Genomic DNA, 12,640 nt, shown 5'->3' with positions numbered 1-12,640 from the left:
TCACCTTAGCTCGACTTCATTCGGATAGAAGTGGACTAGGCAAAACGATGAATATGAAACCGAGGCTGGACATCAAAATAAAAGAGACCGTGCTTTCATATGAGAGGAAAATAATAGATTTTAAAAGAACATAATGAGATTGTTAGAGATGCTTTAGATATCTCCTAGAGATATTTAGGATATTTTCTCTAATTTTCTATATCTGTTTTAATTATACATTTCTGATTTGATTTTCTTAGGTAGTCCTCTAATAAAACCTATAAATAGGATCTCCATATATTGTTCCATCAATGAGGCTGGAGTCCAAAGCTATATGGACTATGATTTGGCCTGGAATATACTTTATTCAGGTCAAAAAAGACAACAGAGAGTCACTGTGTTATTAAAAAAAAAATCTTTAGGTGATCTTAATCAGCATTCAAGTCCTTAAATTGATGTGTACCAGGAAAAATAGAACTTCTACAATCTTCAATCAACTGAGAGAGAGAGAAGAATTGCAGAGTCAAATAAAGCGAGCACATGCGCATGAACACGCGGCAGACCAACATTCAGCGGAGCTACTAACAATCAATCACTCGTAAAGCACCATTATTACCATTGACCCCAAAATTCAGCACGTGCCCATCTTACTTTTTTTTTCCCCCAGAGAGCCAGAGACCTAGTGAAACCAAAACTTCGGCAATCTCTTTTGGACACGTCCATTCGCATGTGCTCTCTTCGCATCGCTCCCAAGATTCTGCTCAGACGCACGGTTCAACAGTTTTCAACCTTCTGGCTTTGTCTTCTTGCTGTTGACTCCAATCCGCCCGCATGCTTTCAAGACTCATTAGTCATTCTGGTTTTTTGCGTACGATTTTCACTCCATAACCAAGAGAATATCAGTCACTTTGCATGTCTTTAAACTATTACGAGCTAACATATATAACTTCTTCACTTTTCTGCACATCCTGTACTGATGCTTTTGCCTTTGGGAGTCCATTCAAGGGCTCAAGCCGATGGCCATCCATGCGAAAGTTAAAGGCAATGATCCTCAAAGATTAACTACAGCAAGTACTAATTCCACAGCATAATAACAGATCATTACTGGGCCGTTCTGCATCGCCGTTCGCTGATGTAGAGCTGAAGAGGCCAAAGCGCACATCATTGTGATTGGCATACCGTCCTGGAATGCATGCACTCTCGTGAGAAGTCGGGCATCCACTTTCCAATTCTATGTTATGATTCGACGGTCCACTAAGTGCGTACACCATCTGGAGGCCAACATTCACGTAGGAAAAGGGAAGTTTTTCTTCCCAGGGCAGATTGAATCATGGCAATGCATAGCACTTAGTGTGGCCGCCATCATTGGCTGTCTAACTGATCTTCCTCCAAGGAGGAGAAATCTTACTGTCTATGACAGCCCAATTGTGGGGAGGCATATGATATTGGGTTTTGATAATATAACAGTTTTTGAGTGACTGTGAGAATAACGATACATTATGTGCTGCAAATTTTAAAAGAAGTGATCTCACAATAATTTTTAATTAATTTTTATTTGTTTTCTTTTTTTATCCAAAATGAGCTGTTAATCTAACAATTACCCGAAAACTATTACATAATTAATTCTCAATGGTATTACTCAAGGGCCCCTTTAGCCGATGTGCGATGCCTAATGTGCAATGGCATCTTTGAATCTTTAATTTGCTTAATATGGTTTACGAACTTTTGATACATGTTCAATTTGGTCCCTTAGCTTTATGAAAATGCTCAATGTTGTCTCTAAACTTGAATTAATAGTTGACAATATTGAACATTTTCATGCAGTTTAGGGGCTAAATTGTACATATACCAAAAGTCTAAAGACCATATTGAACAAATCAAAAATTCATAGACGGCATTACATATTAGGTTAAAGTTCGTGGATAATATTACACATTTAACCAAAGTCCATGGATTATTTATGTCATTTACCCATTATCATTTGAAAGTTTAAATTTTTAAAAAAGAATCAAGTAGTTCACTCAACTTTTCAAGATATTTTGAAAATTTTACCCGCACATATTTGCTGAAAAGACATGAGTGCTTTTTTTTTTTTTTCCCTCTTTCTTGATTAGGGCGAAGACATTAATATAACTACAAATATCCTGCCCGAAATTACCGGCACTCAAGTACCGGAGGACATACAAAATTGGAGAAGGGGCCTGCAAAAGTTGACCCTTTGACCACACACGAGCCGGTCAACTGTTTCCCTGGCCCCTTCCCGGGCACAGAAACGCATGCACACAGTGTAATGTCATGTACCGCTTGGTATTGCAGGCGTGGCTACTCCTTGATTCTCTCTTTCAAAGAAATTTCTTTTCCCTTTTATTATGGCTTCGAGTTTTTCTAGATGCACTGATCGCCAAGCTGGGAACAAGAAAATGCGTAATTCATCATGTTAAGAGACGCCAAAGACTATGATTACTTTTCGGTTTATATGTCTCCTTCGGAATAGTAACACCAATTATGGTGATAGTAATATGATAAAGAAATGAGAACAAATCAAGGATAAAAGAGTGGGATTTGGAATGATTAGGACCATTATCTTGGTTTGTGTTTTGTTTTTCCCCTAAAAAAATTTCATCCGACACGTTGCACATGATCTAGAAAAAGAGAGATGGCTCGGAGTTTAGTGGTATATTTGAGGAAAGGAAGGCTACTTTTGTTAAAAGAAAAATGGGATGGTGGTCGATGATTATTGCCGATTCATTTCTCTTCTTTTGAAAAGTTAAAAAGAACGGAACATGAGTCTTTGACTTATCGAGAAGACGGATTTTTATGTGAATAACATGAAAATGAGAGACGGATAAAGTATATTTTAAGCATTTCGATGATGACGGTGCTAGGATAAATGCCCTTTTCATTCATGTCAGCTAGTCCTAGTGAAAATAAATTGTGTCCAATGAGAGCATGGCCAAACTTTTCCTTTGTCTCATGAATGTGACCAATGATATTAGGGTTAAGTTGAGATTTAGTCCTTTGAGTTTCGGGGTTTGTATAATTCAATTCTCTAAACTTTTATTTCGTACGATCAAGTCCTTTGACTTTCTGAATTTGTGCAATTAGTCTTTTAAGTTTCATTTGGTGCAATCAAATCCTTGAACTTCTGTAATTTGTGCAATTAAAAGTTTACTTACTCACTATAACTAAACCTATTGTACTTTTGCCAATTCAGCCCCAAAGCTTTTAGTTTTGTCATTTTTTTTGTCAAAAATTTTGCTAATTGAATCTTAGACTTTCTCACATTTTTTCAATTGAGTTCATCTGGTCAAGTTTGTCCGAAATTGCTGATTAGACACCGGCTATCCTCTATGACATGGTATACGGCGACGTGGACAATGTATAATAATATTTTTCTATTTTATCTAATTTTTATTGTTTATATACTTTTTTCAATTTTCTGTCTTTTTTTATTTTTTATTTTTACCTCCTCCTCCAATCCTCGCTAGCCTTGGGGCGAGGTTGCCCAGCACTGGGCTAGTGAGTGCCGCCCTCGGCGATTTGGCGAAGGGATGCCCTTGCCTAAGGCCGGTGACATCCGCCGGCCATCAACGAGGTTCGCCGGTGGCCTTCGATTGCCGGTGGAGGGGAAAAGAAAAAGAGAAAGGAAAGAAAGAAAATAGTAGAAGGAAAACATGAAAAAGGAATAAATTAAATTGAAAATTATTCACGTCGGCGCTAGCCATGCCACGTATGATTGCCGGTATCCACGTCGGTGAGTTTCGGCCAAAATCAGCCGGATGAACTCAATTGGAAAAATGTAAAAAGTATTAATACTCAATTGGTAGCAAAAGTACAACAAATTTAGAGCTTTTTAGAAAATTTTCCCCACAAAGAAAAGCCTGCTATTAGATCTAATCTGCTTGTGAATTAAATAAACACGAACTACAAAGTTGTAAATTTAGTGTATACATGGGACTAACTCATACACACATACATACATATATTATGTTATAGTTTATTATATTATTGGGTTATGGCGATAGTTAATAAAAATTGCACGCGAGTCACTTTCTTAATGTTGCTCATAGATTTCATCATTCTGTGCCGGCAAGTGCACCAAATAAAGTTCAAAGAAGCCTCTTTCCACAGCTATGTCCAACATTCCACTGAGAAACCACTGTACTTTGTTCATATTGAACTAGCTCAAAAGCTTTAGGAACTAACTTGCTTACAAATGAGAGAGAGAGAGAGAGTGTGTGTGTGTGGTCCAGCCACACGGCATGCAAAGAGAAGATGATTTAGATCCGTAGTTATAACCTAGGTTTCTGCCGTGCCTCTGCATTTCTTTTAGCTTCTTTTCTCTCCTTCTCTGGACCTGGAATTGAAAAAGTTTCACTCGTGGTGAGGCAACATTGGCCATGCCAAACATGACCTGTTCTCTCGTGAAAGAGACATATTCGCCTTTCCCCCCAATGCAACAATAAACATTAAACAAGTCCTCCTTGTCCGTCCAAGAAGTAACATCTGATGCAGAGATGGAAACAGCAGCCTCTTTTTGGAGGTATCTTCACTGTTGTGGGGGCAGGCGATAACATGTAAGGCAAAGCTAGGCCATCATGCGCAAGACCCAGTGGCCAGTGCCAAGTTCACATATGGTACCAAATGGGTTGTTTTCGTATGCCTACCGTCCTTCCAGTCCGATTTGGACGGGAGTCTTAGTCACCCTTTAAAGCTCCAAGCAACAAAGCTCCTAGGGATGAGCAATTGATTAAGAGGATTCATTCATTCTCATTAAGTTTCTTTATATTTCACTTTGGAGAAAATAATGTTTCATATCTTCAAAAGGCTATGTTTGGTCATTTGAATTTCCGGTTAGAATATGACCGAATAAGATAAGATGTTAACTCTGGAGTTTTGCAATATTTAGCCATTGTTTGGTGAATCGCACTAATATAATCGAATATTTTCACATGGTTTCATATCCATTGTTTGGTATAAACTGCATATCAATATAAATGAATCTCAAAATGCACAAACGGGGATGGTAAAAATCTTTCATGATCCACTACACAAATGCACAAATGGAGATAACCTCTACCTATAAGTACATAATCATTGTATGATCTAAATCTTAAATAGCAAGTGAGCTCATTATAGCATTCTAGAGCTGCAAGTATGACTATGACAAGAAATGGGGTACAAGAGGTCGATCAGCCAACGAATGTCAAATCTAGTAAGAAAGAAAACTTGATCATTCACCTTCGTAATTTCAAAATGTATAGTGCTTTGACACCCCCGCCTAGTTTATTTATATTTACTTAATTTATTATTATTATTTCCCTATATTTTTATTCCTTTTCTTTGTATAATATATCTAATTTTATCCTGTCTCGGGTAATTTGAGTTAATCGGCCTTGTTGTGAGTGCGCAACAAAAATTCAATACATTCACCTGTAGATATCGCCAAGAGGCAGCCCAAGTCCGAGCCCGTCAACACATCCAAGTCCGAGCCCATCAGCATATGCAGTTGGACCTACTTTCACTCAAAAGTTTAAGCCACTCCGATATGAGACTTCTCTATTGAAACTTATTTAACACAACTCACACGTGCATTCTACTCGAAGAGATACCTTGAAACAAGTCCATCAATCAACCATTAATTCTAATACTATTTGTTAGGAGCGCGGAGCAGAAGTCCGATACCTTCACCCGAGGAGATCGCCAAGAGAGAGCCCAAATCCGAGCCCGTCAAGATATCTAATTGGATTCACCTTCACTTAAAAATTTAAGCCAATGAATTATGGGCCAACTTGGATATATTAACTGCTTAACACCACATCAATTCTCCGATGTGAGACTTCTCTAACATAACTCACACATGCATCCTAACAGGCCTTGCCCCGACCTTAAATTGAAAGGATCAGATATCTCATCATGCACATGATTCATTTGATAATCATAAATGATCACAATTGATTACGTATGTAGTGCATATTTAGTAGGGTTTAGTGCAAAGCATGTACGGTAGTTAAACCATATTCATGTTGGACAGTTACCAGTTCTTATAAAAAGGGTTTGGTCTATCGAGGTCAAGTTTTGAACCTCCAATTTTGAGATTTTTAAATACTCGTGTTTCAACAGGAGGAGGCGGGGAGATCGAAGCTCCACCTTTTGAGGGGGTTGGAGATGGGACGCGTGAACGAGGGAGCAGGGTTTTGCAATCTACGCATAATAAATAGCACACACAGTGGCTTGTAATATCAGTAACCCTTGAATCACCAATACCAATATGGTTCTCCGCAATTAGTTATATCGATTTCCAAGTAAGAAGCCGCTTAATGGAGCCATTAACTTTGGTGGTTAGGGGTCCCCTTCGTTCTATAGGAACATGGCACATAAAGTCAATATAGATGAAAGGGTCTTAACCCATCGGCTGATCCATCTCATACAAGGACGAGAATATCTACCATGCTCGGTGTTGCCCATTCGATGCCTCGTTCATCCACGATTGAAATTTACGAGATACTAATGGAGACACCGAACATGATAGAGGATCTTCATCTGTCAATACTTGGTCGGGGCACTCGTCCTCTATCTCTGTAAGTATCTCCATCGTCTCATTCGCCAAAACTAGGGATGTCAACGGACCGGGTCTCGGCCCAACCCGAGCTGGCCTAAAACTAAATAGTACCTAGCTTGGCCTTGCTCAAGCCTGAATTCATATGCCCCAACTCTTCAGGCCTAGTCGGGTGGGGTCGGATTCTTTTTTTCTTCCTTTTTATTCTTTTTTTTTTAATCAAAAGCACTTGACAAGCCCGTCAAATGAAAGAATATAAAAAAAGAAAAACGAAAAGAAAATAAATTAAAAAGAAAACGTGGACGTCAAAAAAGCTGGAGCCGGCCTGCCCGAGCCTTACGCGGATAATCTTGAAGCCTGGCCCGAAAATTCCCGAAAATTAGGTGAATTTTCAGGCTAGCCCGGGCCGGCTCGGGCTTTTTTAACACCCCTAGCCGAAACCACAGTTTCATATGAATCAGGGTGGCTGCGAAATTTCTAATTAGATGTATCGAGGTCAAAATTTATTGAGAAATGCGAGAGGGGTAGACCATCTTCGATAAAATTTATAAAAAAAAAAATCACAGATCGGGCCGGTGCATGCTTGAAAGCGTCGGTACCGGCTTCCCAATTTGCCCTAAACAATTGCCCATCTTTAAGGGGCCCATTTCCATTTTGGGTCGGTGCTAAGCCCAAAGTTATGTTTGGACTCTTTCTCATTCAAGCTTTAACTTTGACCAACCAGAGAGGAGGGAAAAAAACACAAGAAAGAAGAAGAACAAAGCCAGGAAGCCTGTGTGATTCTGATCAAGGACGAAACCTAGGGCCATCAATTCTCGACATGACACATTTACTTGACATGACATGACACGACACGGTAAGTAATTCAATAAATTTGATATCGGCATAACTGGGTTTGTGTCATAATCAGGTTAGCTCGTTTAAGACACGACCAAAATTATGCTTTATGCGGATTGACATACTTAATCCATTTAGACACAAATTGGCACGGTTAAATTAGCGTATTAATATGTCATCTTTTTATCACGATATTATAAGACGCTTTTCAATACGTTTAGTATTCATATCCAAAAACATTTTTATCATTAAAATTTAATAGAAACAAAACACATGTTAAAAAGAAGAAATGGTAGATAAAAACATTTTTAGGACTACAAAAGTCATAGGACATAAAGAGCTCCGAACTGAATAATATATTTCTAAATATAAACGGAACTAATTATCTAGAAAGTTGTTGAAATGAGTCAAACAATTTAACACAATAAAGGTTGTTTGTGTGTAAACATGTTTTGAGTGTTTATCATTTTAAACAGGTTAGTTAGCATATCCTATCTGTTGACACAAGACATGGCGACACCATTGATAATTGTGTTATTCGTTTCATGTCATATGTCATATAACCCATTTTATAGGCATGTTGTGTTCATGTCGAGACAATTCAACACATTTATTAAACATGTCATGTTTGGGTTAGATCCCGTTTCAACATGACGCGATTAACGCGTCACGACACTAGTTGGCGTCCCCGATTGAAACCCATATTTGTTCATCAAAATGCTTACTCTCTAAATATATGCAATCATATCCAGTTCCGGGTTGTGAACAGAATCGACGACTTTCTAACTAAGCCCCACTATAAAGAAAATGTGAAGATCTATACATATTACAATAAACTAATACATCCACCTTATATTTTGCAAATCATTAAAATTTTAAAGATATCACGCGTATGTTATATTTAGTGAGGGTCGTACCTAGGTTTGCGATATGGAATATTACAGCCATATAACTAGATTTTGCAAATCGGGTTCTCAACCAAATGACTTGACATCAAGAATTACCATCGGTCAATATCTCAAACGACTAAAGACAAAGGGATCCAAATCACTACAATACCATATCTTAATTGTCCAAATGCCCTGAACCGCACTTTTGCCAATAATATCTTTCAAATTTTTTATATTTTTTCTTCCTTTTGGCCGGGTGGACTGGCCATGCCACGTAGGACGATCGGCGTTCATGTCAACAATTTCTGACCAAATTGGCCGGATAAACTCAATTGATAAAATATGAACAGATTTATGACTCAATTGGCCAAAAATTTCAACATATTTATGACTATATTGGTAAAATTACAATAGATTTAGGACTTTTCGATAATTTCTCGCTAAAAAAAACTGACAGTAATTTAAACTTGCACGGCGACCGAAGATCTAACTTTTGGGAACCAACATTAATTGTCACTGAAGCTGCTCGTGCGGGTTGCGAGGGAATATGCACCGGCATGGGGCACTTAAACAATGCCCATCATGCAGCACAACACAAGGTCCATGAACCTCTCCAGAATGACAAGAAACATAAGGACAAAACTAAAGATGCCATTTTGTCTTCTTGTCTCTAGGGACTTGGGAGTCGATGTAACCTGGCAACACTATACTCCAGTTTTTTGTCATAAAACTCCTCTACTATTTGGATAAGCTCTGCATGCATGCATCAGAGACAGAGAGGGCTCAACCGACAAGGAGACGAGCTGATTACTAAGTCAATTAACAGAAAATGTCTTCATTAATGTAAGTAATTGGTTTTAAGTATAGGACGATCCCCGCTGTTTACGTTTAGGAGACTAGACACCGTTCGAGAGGCCGGCCTGCGTCTTGCTCTTTTTCTTGTCTTTTATAGGTTAATATATTTCCTGCGCTTAATTGAATGAGACTTGGGAGACGTAGAGGACCGGCATTCTTAGTTTTGTCGTTTTGCTTTATAGTTGTTGTTGGGACGTGGTTCATGCTTCACATCGACAAGGAAAGCTCAGGAGAGTTGCCTTGGTCGGGATTGTAAGGGGCAGCCCCTCCCGGACACCTTGGCCGAGATTGTAAGGGGCAGCTCTTCCCGGACGCCAAATGATTTTCATAATTAGAGCCCGTATTTTATTGGTAGTTTAGGTTTGGACCCATGAATAGCTACTATTATATATACTTATTTCCCATTGTAATTGAGTGATGAGATGTGCTAACTATAGAGAAATTATCCGCTAGATGTAGCCTACTTTAAGGATAAACCAAAATAAAACTTATGTCTCAATTTCTCTTTCAAGCTTTTACACTCTATTTTGTTATGGTTGTGCGTCAAATCCTAATAATTTTCAGCTTAATTTCTTGCTTAGGGGTTCCTGCATTCTTCAAGCGAACTGATGAAGGTCAACTTGAAGCTGGACTAGGCATTATCAAAACCTTCTTTTGGATGAAAACCTCTAGAAGATCAAGACAAGATTGATTGTTGAACAACCAAAGGAGACACCTCTAGAAATATAAATGACAGCATTTTCAAGTTTGAAGATCCAGAAAGCGAGACCCAAGAGAAACATCCATGAGTGAAGGCAATTAGTAGCGGTACGAACATTTGAACGGATGAGAGGAGATTTATAATGGTACGCTTCACAAGATCGAGATTTATGTACCCGTTTGAGGTCAAAATTCACATCATACCCAAAAAATAATTGAAAGGATAATTAAGAAGTTGACGGCATTAATTGGTATAAAGTTACGTATCAATATATACCTTATCGTATCAATGGAGAGCATAGACCATCGCGACGGATGTATCGCCTGACAAGCTTTGTTGCAATTTGAGCAACAAGAACAGGATCATAGAGAACGTAACATAAATGTATATGCATAGTTTTGTTGATCTGACTTATGTTTATGGTTAGAAATTGATTGAAGGCGCCAAAAACTAAGAATAGCTAGTCACTATTAGGGGTGATCAGTTTTCGATCGCATTTTTTTGGTCATTTGTCGTTAAATTTTCTTGTTACCGACATATTCATTGGACCACCTCTCGTTAATTGCTTCATGTTGTTGCTAAACCTAGAAGTCAAATTAAGCGTCCTAAGCATCTTAGGCTTAGGTTTAGGTTTACATTTAAAAAAAAATTCGAAATAATATTACTCGGTCCGGTTTGGTTCCCGTAATCGATTCCAATTTTATGGAACCAAGAACTGGACTAAACTGACCGGTCCGGGAAATTTCTAGTTCAGTTGATCCATTATGCTCAGTCCTAGTCACTACGATTAGAATGTCCTCAAATGAATTATATACAACAGGAGGTGCAATCATGCACGAATTCATGACGTCATCGATTTACTCTCAACAAGTTTCTCTCAGCTGTTCCAAGTAGATGGGTGCCTAATTTCCTTCGAAGGAGACTAGAAGATAGCATACGGAATTGTCTTCCATACTAGGAGTCGACAAGCGACTTGCATATGTACTCATCTTCCGCTTCTAATGAGGAACTCACCAAATATGGCAACAAAGAATAAGATCTCTTATGTTCATAGAAATTTTTAGTTCTTTTTGACATCTATTTAACATCATCTAGGACTAAGCAACCGAGCTAGTTCAATCTGGCAACCTGAACGAGCTGGTTCAGTCCCATTTCTTATGTCAAAACCGCCGGCTCGACCTGGGAACAAGTCGGATAGGCTAGTTCTAGAGTTGAACCCATTTTATACACCTCATGTAGAAAAAAAAAATTGAGATAGAACTAGGGGAAACTGAAACCCACGACGTGTGGCTTGAAACATGCACACAAGACCACCGACTAACAAGACTTTACTATTCGACCCAAAAAAAAAAAAAACTTTACTAGTCGTTGACTAAAATAAAACACTATAGGCAATATCAATTATATGGGTTTCACAAATTCCAGGCGGGTTCCAGGTGTAGTTCGTTTAGTTTCATATTCGAAATTTTCAAGATTGAGATAGGTGCCAAAGTTTCAATCTCGGAACCAACCCATTCCGAAACCGATAACCCCTCATCATCTACTCCGTCATCTTGATGGCCAACAAGTCAATAACGCAATATCTCCATATAATTGCATGTGTTTCGAGAACCCCCGCTGGAGAAAATATCTCTTGAAAACAAATGGAAGGCAGGGGGCATGCTTTTCTTCTCAAAATCCTTATCTTCAATACGCATGTTGAGATTTGCACGTTATGCTAAACGAAAACCGAAACGAACAACGTTCAATTCCCATCTCATGTGATGTTAGTTCCCGCTAGTTCTCCCTGGCCTTGGTCCTTTACTTGACTTGTGCAGTTTCTTAATGCCTGGTGTAAATGAAATTCCATTAAACAGATGTTCACCAAAACAAAAGATGGAAAATCCGTAGTCCTACATATTTTCCCTGTAGTGGAACTTCTACGAAGGCACGCCATTCATTTCCCGTCTAACTGCCCAAAGAAGAGCCAGTTACAAAGTACTACAAGGACAAGCTACCTGCTAAAGGATCACAACCTCTTTGAATTCACGCCACTATTGTACATAAGTTAATATCTCGAAAAATTTCAAACTAATGCATTTATGATAAATTCATCTCAAATTTATTTTTTAATCACCAAAAATCGCAACCCGGTACATTTGTATCGAATTTACCTTCCGTTAGTTTCCATTACATTTTACGATCAAATTACTAAGTCGGATGATACGTAGTAGTTAACGGATGTACCAATTTATATTTTTTATCATATATTTATCACATGTGTACTAGTTTATGATTTTTCGTAGTATTAATTTAATTTAACAAAAACTAACATAGGGTAAATTTGCTACAAGTGTTTTTTATATTTAAAAAATTAATTTGAGAAAAATTTAACAAGAGTGCGTCGATTTAAAATTTTTATAATAAATAGTTTATTTATTTATTAAAAATATATTAATTTAAAAAAATTCGTAATATTAAGTCATTGTACATGGATTTGGCAAGTTCTGTTGAGCCCTACAATCCGAAGAAGAGAAAAGTTGAAATAAAGAACAGGCGAAGTTTAGCATCGGACGCAGAGGACACGTGTGTGGTTGATAGGAGAGTCCAACATCAATCAGTGTACGACAAGTGCTTTTTTTTTTTTTTTTGGGGGTTCTTTAAGGTCTCAAGATTCTGAAGCTCGTACGTTTTTATTGATATCGTGGTCCTATGTTAGATCTCATCGAAGCTAACGGCGTCGGTCCACGGTTTTATCATAATCCGTGACGACTAACACGTTGTGATCGATAACGACGAGCGAGGCAACACACCCGCTGAACTTTACCAGAAAGCGTCCGT

The sequence above is a fragment of the Rhodamnia argentea genome, chromosome 9 (genome assembly GCF_020921035.1).
Source record: "Rhodamnia argentea isolate NSW1041297 chromosome 9, ASM2092103v1, whole genome shotgun sequence".
NCBI lineage: Eukaryota > Viridiplantae > Streptophyta > Magnoliopsida > Myrtales > Myrtaceae > Rhodamnia > Rhodamnia argentea.
This window is presented reverse-complemented; position numbering follows the sequence as displayed.